Here is a 10,200-nt window from a genome sequence, read left to right on the forward strand (position 1 = left end):
AGCAAGACTACAAGGGCTTCAATTCAAACTCCAGTACTAACACACACACACACACACACACACACACACACACACACACACACACACACACACACAAATTAAGGACAAACTCTAAGAGAAGAAATTCATCTAATTGAATTTATCAACTAGGCCTAGCTTCCTTTCAGTTGCAATAGTCTAAGGGAAAGTTAAAATTATGGAAAGAAGATTGAGGTAAACATAATGCAGATTCTTATCAATACCTATCTGTAATTTTCTGGGTCTTTTAACAATTTATTAAAAATGTTTCGGGGGGGTAGGATTAGGAATCACTTCCCTCTTTACTTTTTCTTTGATATTCAAAAGGATGACTTGAAATGATCTTCAAATATCTCCCCTGTTGGGAGCTAATGGCTCACGCCTGTAATCCTAGCTACTCAGGAGGCTGGACCAGGTAGGAGAGTTAGGAGACTTCCAATTACCTACCAAAAACCCAACGTAGAGCTGTGGTTCAAGTAGCTAAGCACCAGCCTTGAGCAAGAAAGCTAAGATACAATGACTAGGCCTTGAGTTCAAGCCCCAGTACAAATACACACACACACACACACACACACACACACACACACACACACACACTGACCAGCTGGGCACTAGTGGCTCATGCCTATAATCCTAGCTATTCAAAAGGCTAAGATCTGAGAATCATGATTCAAAGCCAGCTTGGGCAGAAAAATCCATGATACTCTTATATCCAGTTAACTACCGAAAAACCAGGAGTGGAACTGTGGCTCAAGTGGTAAAACACGATAGCATAAAAGCTTAGGGTCAGCACCCAAGTCCTGGGTTCAAACTGCAGGAACACACACACACTCATTTCAATGCATTCTGGTGTATTCCACCAACATTTTAGAAGATTAGTTGCCATGTTCATTAAGATCTATCATGTTTCATCAGAGGAAAGCTTTCATCTGGAGACCTACCCGCCATTTGATTTTCTTTCCTTCTTAAGTCCATCTCAGAAACACTCAAGTGGTCTGAATGCCAGGAGTTTTCTATTTGTGTCCTGGCATGCACACACCCTGCTTAGTAGCCAACTGCATGGGGGTGGGGCTTGACACAGTCCCAGCTGGGCCACTAGCCACCCCCCTCCTGTCTCCTGCCCTTGTAGGGCTTAGGCCATGGCGTCTTCTTAGAAATAGGTTAGAGAATCCCAACTTTTTCTTTCTGAGGTCCTGCCCCACTTCCCACATCTTTCTGAAGATAAGGATAGTTCCTATTTCCTAAGAGCTCAGAAACTTTCTAATGCCTTACATGGGACTTTCTCCCTTCACAAGTGAGGAAAGCAAGTTATAAAGGAATGAAGTCACAGATAGAGGATCGCGTGTGTGTGTGTGTGTGTGTGTGTGTGTGTGTGTGTGTGTGTGTGTGTACAAAAGTATGTACACCAATGTTAGGGCCTGAACTCAGGACCTGGGCACTGTCCCTGAGCTTTTTTGCTCAAGGCTAGCACTCTACCACTTTAGCCACAGCACTACTTCCAGCATTTTACTGGTTAACTGGAGATAAGAGTCTTAGGAACTTTTCTGCCTGGACTGGCTTTAAACCAGGATCCTTAGAACTCAGGCCCCAAGTAACTAGAATAATAGGAGTGAGTCACCAGCCATCCTTTATGTGGGATACTGAAGCTAGGGCATGGCTCTCCCGTGACTTCACAGCTGAGATTTTATGCTGCCTCTGTAGCAGTGTTCTTAGGTTTCTCAATGTTGCTTTCCAATTAAAACCGAGGACCCAAGGAACAGAGTTAAAATAGTCGGGAGGTGAAGCTGAGTGTGAGGGCTCACTCCTATTCTTCCACTGACCTTAATCCATTCTTCATGGCAACGGTGATGTTGATTCTAAACAGGAAGCAGGACTCCATTGCTTTTCTGTCTTAAATGTGTAAACGCCTGATCCTAAGTAGCTCCCTATTACAGTAGCTGAAGCACAGATGCCTTTGGGTACAGGCAATCCCTTCCTGAATCTCCTCACCAGATTCCTTCATCCACACCCTCAAATGCCACCTTTGGTGGCTTGTCTTGGGGGCATTTTGAAAATGGCTAGAGATACAGCAAAACAACAAGGTTCTAAATCCATCTCTTGTACTAATTTCCTCCCGGAAAACCCTCTAGAATAACACTGGAAATTAAAGTTGATGTGGACACAAGCCTGGTGCCATGGGAATGAAGTGTGTAGATCTCGTGGAAATACCATATGAACGACCTGGAGCTGTGGTTAGCCTAGAGAAGAGTAACAACCACAGTAGCCAGGAGCCCGTGGCTCACGCCTGGCATCTTTGGTCCTCAGGCAGCTGAGATCTGAGGATTGCAGTTCAAAGTCAGCCCCACCAGGGAAGTCTATAGAGATTCTTCTCTCAAATAAGCCAGGAAAAAAAAAGGCTAAAGTGGAGCTGTGGCCCAAGTGGTAGGGTGTCAGCCTTGAACACACAAGCAAAGGGGCAGAGCCTAGGGCTTAAGATCAAGCCCCAGGACTGACATTCACGTACACATGTACACACACACACACACACACACACACACACACACACACACACACACAGGAGGCTGAGGAGCCTGAGATTGAGTGGAAGGTAGACAGGCCAGGGCATGTGGTGCAGGTGGAGGCAGGTTCTGGAGGAATGGGACATCCTTAGGATCTGAAATGCTTCTCTTCTCACTAGAAACCCGCAGGTCTAGTGGGTGTGGCTGAAAAGCAGCAAGATCCATACTGTTAGGCTATGGGGGGCGTGCAGAGGGGAAAGCCCCAGCCCCCTTCCCCACTAAATACAGCACATCAAGGAAATGGACGCCATTCCACATTTCCAATTAGTATTTACTTTTCATTCTCCAGCTAATAGCGGTTTGATTTAATGATCATAAAGTATGTCTTTATGTGTGTGTGTGTGTGTGTGTGTGTGTGTGTGTGTGTGTACCAAAACTAGGAACTAGGGCTTGAACTCAGAGCTTCATATTCTTGCTTGACTTTTTTCCCCCCCTCAAAGCTGGCACTCTACTATTTGAGCTACAGCTCCATGTCTGGTGTTTTGGTTTTTTTCCTGGCTAATTGGAGATAAGAGTTTCATGGATTTTTGCTGTCTAGACTGGCTTTGAACCTTAATACTCAGATCTCAGTTTCCCAAGTAGCTAGGAGTACAAGTGTGAGTTACCAGTACCCAGTTTAAGTAAGTATATATTTTATAGGGCAAGTGGAATAATTTTATTTTCAGCATTATATTTGCAAATCCAGTGGGCATCACTTGGAAATTAGATTTGTCAAGGGTTTGGAACTGTGTATCTGAGTAAATACTACTTTCTGTTTAGCTTTGAAAGATTTTGAAGAAACAGTAGAACCTACAAAAAGAGCTCCAAGTTAAACCATTCATCTTAAAAGGGTATTTGTGAGGGTATTTCCAGTGGACTTGGATATTAACTATTTCCCAGAAAAGTGAAACAAGTGAAAGTACAAAACGGTATATTAAAGTAGGTTTTGTAGTTGTTTTTGTATTAGCCATGACTACATCCTGTGGCCACTGAGCCACTGAGTCTTATTTTCCTATTCTTTTTTTTTCTTTTGCCAGTCCTGGGGCTTAAACTCAGGGCCTGAGCACTGTCCTTGGACTTTCTCAAGGCTAGAGCTCTACCACTTGAGCCTCAGCACCACTTCTGGCTTTTTTGTATGTATGTGGTACCAAGGAATCGAACCCAGGGCTTCGTGCATGCTAGGCAAGCACTCTAGTACTAGGCCAAACTCCTAGCCCCATTTTCCTATTCTTTTAAGAACATGTTTTTCCAATTATCTCCTATAGTCAAGCCAACACCAGAACATTTCATTTTGGTATGGGGCATATCTTCCATTTACTGTATTTTACATTTTTTGTGTTTATGTTCTTTTTTTTGGTGCTGGTCCTGGGCTTGAAATTTTTCCCCCAAGGTTATCATTGTACCACTTAAGCCACAGATCCACTTTCAGCTTGTTGGTGGTTAACTGGAACCAGTAGTCTCAGGGACTTTCCTGACTGAGCTGGTTTTGATCTGCGATCCTCAGATCTCAGCCTTTTGAGTTGGTATGATGGCAGCTGTGAGCCACCAGTGCCTGGTTTTGTTTGGTTTTTGATGAATATTTTGAACCACATCTATTCCCCACTTCCCTTAGATATTGGGAGGAAAGATGTTCTTCACTTTTTTTAGTTCAAGAATCATCAGGAACAGCTTGATTGTTGGCACCCTGCGTCTATCATCCTATGTCCCCAGGAGGCTGAGAGCTGAGGAACACCACCTAAAGCCCACCATGACAGACGCAGTCATGGAACTCATATCTCCAGTTTGCTACCAAAAAAGTGAAAGTGGAGATAGGCTCCAGCAGTAGAATACCAGCTTTAAGTGCAAAGGCTAAGGGACAGTGCCCAGGTCCTGAGTTCAAGCCCCAGTATAGACAGACACACATGAATACACATACACACACAACCACACAACCACACATACACTCACACCACAAACACATACACAGAATCATAGGAGAGAAGCTAAGGGACAGTGCCAAGATCCTGAGTTCAAGCTCCAGCATACACACATAGACACACTCACACACACTCACCACACACACACACACACACACACACACACACATACATACAGTATTGTGAGAAAGCTAAGATAACTGTTCATGTTTTGCAATTATGAAATACCTCCACTTTGTTTTCCTTCATGGCTCTTTACAAAACTATTAAGAAAATCTGAAGCAAACCTAATTCTGTCACAGAAGCTTAAGAGTAAAATTAGAAGAAAGAAATCTTAAAGAGATTAGACTTGGTCTATATTGACTACTATGAACAATTGAATGTCCGAGGATGCAGAAAGGATAACATTAAAATATTAGAAATATATGATTATGCTAAAATGCACAGCCAAGCTAATTAGTGGAGGCAACAACGGTTGAGATGAGAAGTTAACCCCATCTTGTTCATAATGAAAATGGAATTGTTCTGAGATAATGACTTCAATTCATTGACTTTAATTTATTGACTAGTATGCCATCTATGAAGAAAAAATACAACAAGAAATCTAATCATGATTTACTTTCTAAGTTATACATTTAATTCTATAAAATCCCAAGTAAAACTGATGACTTACCTTGGAATTTTGGCCAAGCACTGTGTCGAGGGAAGCTACAATTGACCTGAGCTCTGTCCAGGACAGAATGCTGGGGCCATTTCCATTAACGGGTGACCGATCTGAGCTTCACCCCGTATGCCTGCAAGAGAAGGTTCTGGCTGTTTGGCCCTGTCTCACATTTCATCTCCTCCTATTAGCAACAGGCATGTCTAATTTTACTCCAGCAACATAAACAGTCCAGACCACACTTTAAATGATTTGGAAAACCAACGCTGGCCTGTACTTCTTCATGAGCCTAAACAAGTAAAACAGAAAAGCCCAAACCATTCTTACAAAACCAACATTCCAGCAACATTCAAACTCTTAAGCCAGGAGTGTCTTGTGAAATTACAAGTTGCTAAAATAAACTTTTACCTTATTTGAATAACAAGAGAATTCAGAGACTGACTTCTGTGAATTCTATCCTTGAGGAAACCTATGAGCAAGTACTTCTAATTAACAGGTATGCTTAGTTTTTCTTTTCTTATGTTCCTAGGAGACCTGTCTTCTACCTTCTGTTTATTCATTCCATAACTTCTTTTGTGTGTTACTTCTAACTCACCAGCAGCTGCAGGCCTTAAATTAGAAAATGACACTGCTTCAACTAAATGTACATTTGTGACACTGGAAAAAAAAATTATCCATGAATCCTCTGCCAGGTAGCACTGATTGCTTCTGTTATAGCACTTTGGCTAGACATGAACTCACAACCTAACAATCAAGTCGTGTGTGTGTGTGTGTGTGTGTGTGTGTGTGTGTGTGTGTGTGCCATTCTGGCCATGTGTTCTCATTTAGCTTTTTTGCTTACGGCTAGAGCTCTACCACTTGAATCACAGTTCCACTTCTGACTTTTTGGTTGCTAATTGGAGATAAGAGTCTCACAGACTTTCTGTTCCATCTGTTTGATAATTAATGTAGGTCTGATTCAAATCTGAAACTTATCCCAACATACGTGGTTATGTTTTTCATGAAGTCATAACTTCTTTTGTGTGTGCCAGTACTGGAATTTGAACTCAGGGTCTCATATTTTCCTTTGGTTTTTCTACTCAAAGATGGTATTCTACCACTTGAATCACATTTTGACTTCTGTTTTCCTTTCTTTCTTTCTTTCTTTCTTTCTTTCTTTCTTTCTTTCTTTCTTTTTTTTGGTTTTAGGTAAATGAAGACAAGATTCTCTCAGATTCATCTTCATGGACTAGCTTTTGAACCTCAATCTTCAGACCTGAGCCTCCTAAGTAGCTAGGATTACAGGCGTGAGTTACCAGCTCTCAACTGGTGATCCCATGTTAATAGTTTTTATTGCTTCATACATGATGTTTCAAAATATTTCCTTAGGACTATCAGAGTAAGATGGGCCAGATGGTAAAGTCTACACACTTTCTCCAAACTGCAAAGACCCCAGAGTGGAACCCTTTTTGACCCAAAGCATTTTGGGTAAGAGTGAATCGGCCTATATGCTAATTGTAGTCCTGAGTTTCTGTGACAGGATACCCCAAACCACCTGGTACTTTCCTGCTCTTCTGCACCTTTTCCCTCTCCATGCTTCACTGGAGCTGGGAAGAAAGACTTCAGCAGCTCCCTTCATCACTAGGTTGTCTGTTACAAGTCTTGGCACCCTACACTCTTGCTCTGCCGCTCTCTCTAATCATGTCCATAACTGGCTCAGAGTCCATCACTGGTCTCACTCACTGCTGAAGCTGTGTACCTGCTTCCTCAGCTCACAGGTACCACCTGGCTTTATCTCACAGTCATCGGGACTGCTAGGGTCATGGCATCCCGTCCACAGTGCTCTTCTTCTTAATGTCTCCAGGGTATGATACCAGATTCTGGGTTTGATGTACTCAGTTTGGGGTTGGGACTCCATTTCAGATGTTATGGTCTCTGGCTTTGAACCCACTGTTCTCAGCCAGGCTCCTGTGAATCACGCTTGTAGCTACTTAGGAATCTGAGCTCTGAGGATTGGAGTTCAAAGCCAATGGAAGGAAGAAAGTCTGTGATATTCTTATCTCCAATGAACCACCAAAAGGCCCTGAGCAGAGCTGTAGCTCAAGTGGAAGAGCATCATTCTTGAGAAAGCTAAGGGACAGTGCTCAGGCTCCGAGTTCGAGCCCCGGTGATGATATACACATCCAACCAAAACCAGTTGCACTGATCTATGGTTTCTGATTTTATGTCTGACCAGGTGCTTTCTGTCTCTTTCTGGGTGTGCCTCTTTATAGTTTAGGCACTTTACCAAGTTCCCCCAGCTGTCAGCTGTGTGTTCCTAGCCAGCCACAGCAAGAATGTGAGCCTTTGCCTCCACCAATACAGACAAAGGACAGAGCTCACCCTCACTGCATGAGGGACTTTTCACGGATGGTTCCAGCACTTTCTAGTTTCCATCATCCTGCCAACCAATCACAAATAGAATGTGGGCCTGAACCCAGCAAACGTATCCATTCACGGATGCCTGCATGACTATGGTGAGATATGCTGGGTAGAAGGAAATTCGCCTTGACAAGAGCTTTTTGTCTCTTGTGGGTCTATTTTCTGTCACTGGAGGATGAATGCATCCAACATGTGGGTGAGATCCTTTTCCAAGCCTGTTCCTAGGCTGCTATCAGCTTTCCATATGCATGTTTAAATATAAATACAGTGGTTTGGATTTACAGGAACATTCGTGCCTGTCAATCTACTAGATACTCTGCACTCAGTGCCTACAGGTGGCTCCTTCAGTGCGCTGAGTTCTGAATAGTTACACTGCTTTAATAGAGTTTGCCACAGATCTTGGACTAAAAATGTTCTAGAATAAGCTGAACATCACCAAAATTTCAATATCCATCCATAGAAAAGATACTGCCAAGAGATGAGGGACCACAACTGGAGAAGATACTGGTAAAAGACTGGTATGTTAGCCAACATATATAAAGAACTCTTAAAACTTAACAAGAAAATAACCACTTAAACATGGGCCAGGGTTTGATTCCTCATAAAGTAAAATATCCAGAATGTATGAAATATATTCAAGGAATGTATATTTTGTTATGGAAATGCACATCAGAACAACAATGCCCTTTGAATCCTGATTACAGGATTGATTCCTGAGTAGCTTGGATTACAGATGAGAGCCATCCGTGCCAGTCTGTAGGCCATATGGCCCAACAATGATAGTGGTTGATATCTTCCCCAAAGAGCTAGCATCCATGCAGAAAGATTCATGGATGTCTACAGTGGCTTTATTCTTAAGCACCAAACACTGGAGGCAACAGAGATATCTTTCTACAGATGGATAGATAAACTTTGGTCTATCCACAAAATGGAAGATGACTCAGGTCTAAAGAGAAATAAGATATGAAAACTAAAAAAAAGTCATGGAGAAACCTTAAACATTTTCACATCAAGTGCAACAAGCCCACTTGAAAGGGCTACAAAAAGGGAATTCCAGTGTTAATATTCCAGAAAAAATAACCTTTGGAGACAGTAAAAAGATGATGGATTGTCAGGGGTCAAGGGAGGGAAGAATGATTACATGGAGCAGGAAGGATTTTCAGGGCAGCGAAGATAGTCTGTATTCTATGACAGAGGTGGACACACGTCATTCAACCCTAGAAGGTACAAGAGTGAGAATGAACGCAGAAGACAGACTGTGGACTCTGGGTTGAAATGATAAGTCAATGGAACCTTGTGTGCTGTAGGCAACAAGCCACTCTGGTGTGGGTTGTTGATAATAGGAAAGCTCTACCTGTTTGAGGAAGAAGACTATCTGGAATTAAAGAACTGCCAGCCTCACTGGGCTCGCAGGGGCTCCTCTCGCCCACCCCCTTTCGGTTTGGGTAGAGTTTTCAATGGAACAGAAGGACCTGGCACACTGGAGGGCATTTCAGCCCTCCACAGCGCCTCAATTCTGCTATGGCTTTGCAGCGCAGCAACAAGAATGATTCAATATATAATAGATAAAAATTTCATCCCCCCCAAATAAAATAAAGATTCTTGCAACCCCCACCCCAACACCAATTCCTAGTCTAAAGTTAACCATCGCTTGTGCTGTTAACAGTTGACAACATGCTTAACTGGAAACCTAGATCCAAGAGACTGACACTGAATCTTCACCCCCAAACAAAAACAAAATACGAGGGTTCATGGCCTATGGTTCAGGTAAACACACATACGAGGAGGAAGAGAGGAGGAAGGAGAGGTGTCAGAAGCAAAGCCGAGTGACAGGACGCGTTCAGTCGGGGCAGATGTTTATAGAGTGTAGTGGGGTGTCAGAGGGAGCAGCGTCTGGAGGCACCAGATCCTTCCATGGCAGACCCACGAACGGGGAGCCAAGGGAGGAGGCTGTTCCTGTCATTCCAGTCTTAGAAGCTCCACATCAAAGATCAGGGTGGCCTTTGGTGGGATGATGCCAGGGTGCCCAGTGGTGCGTAGTCTGGCGAGATGGGCAGTTTGGCTGTCTGACCCACGCTCATCTGGGCCACCCCTTCTTCCCAGCCTCGGATCACTTCCTGCTTGCCTAATGCAAATTTAAAGGGCTTGTTCCTGTCCCGGCAGGAATCAGATTTCTTTCCATCTTCCAGCATCCCGGTGTAGAGCACCACGCAGGTCTGGCAGCGCTTTGGGGAGATGGTCTCTCCCTGCGCTCCCATGGCGGTGGCGAGGGTGGCGGATGCGGTGCGCGCGGCGAGACTGGGCAAACCAGGGCAAACCAGAGGTGGCTCCAGAGAATTTACCCAGGTAGTTCTACTGGTCAGCCAGGACTGACCATCACTGCTGTGCAACACTTTAGTCTGTTGTGAAAATGGATACAGACAGCAACCCAAAAAGGAGCTACTTTCTCAGGGAAGTTACCTAAGTTGTTACTCTCAACCTCTGTATCTCTCCTTCCCTGTTCTTTTCCCTGTCCTTCCAGTCAGCGATTTTAGGGGGTTTGTGCCAGGGAGTACGATCGATGCTGGTATGGATGGGATTGTCTCTGTGCCTAGAGTTTTTGTGTCTGCTTCCTCTCTTCTCATTGGCTTTCTTTCCTTGCCTGTCTTCCCGGTGGAAGCTGTGTCTG

At 43.7% G+C, this 10,200-nt stretch overlaps 1 protein-coding gene and 1 pseudogene across 1 annotated transcript in view; both read right to left on the reverse strand.

Moving 5' to 3' along the window:
• The window catches only part of Sgcg (sarcoglycan gamma), a 46,722-nt gene extending 41,310 nt beyond the window's left edge, over positions 1-5,412 (reverse strand). Inside the window, exon 1 of the mRNA XM_090342399.1 lies at positions 5,145-5,412. The gene's annotated coding sequence lies outside the window, so the exon portion shown is untranslated. The remainder of the gene's footprint in view (positions 1-5,144) is intronic.
• Positions 5,413-9,424: 4,012 nt separating this feature from the next.
• LOC150057254 (peptidyl-prolyl cis-trans isomerase FKBP1A-like) lies at positions 9,425-9,724 on the reverse strand (annotated as a pseudogene).
• Between the last annotated feature and the right edge of the window lie 476 nt (positions 9,725-10,200).

This window comes from Megascapheus bottae, chromosome 11 (genome assembly GCF_031878675.1).
Source record: "Megascapheus bottae isolate mThoBot1 chromosome 11, mThoBot2.hap1, whole genome shotgun sequence".
NCBI lineage: Eukaryota > Metazoa > Chordata > Mammalia > Rodentia > Geomyidae > Megascapheus > Megascapheus bottae.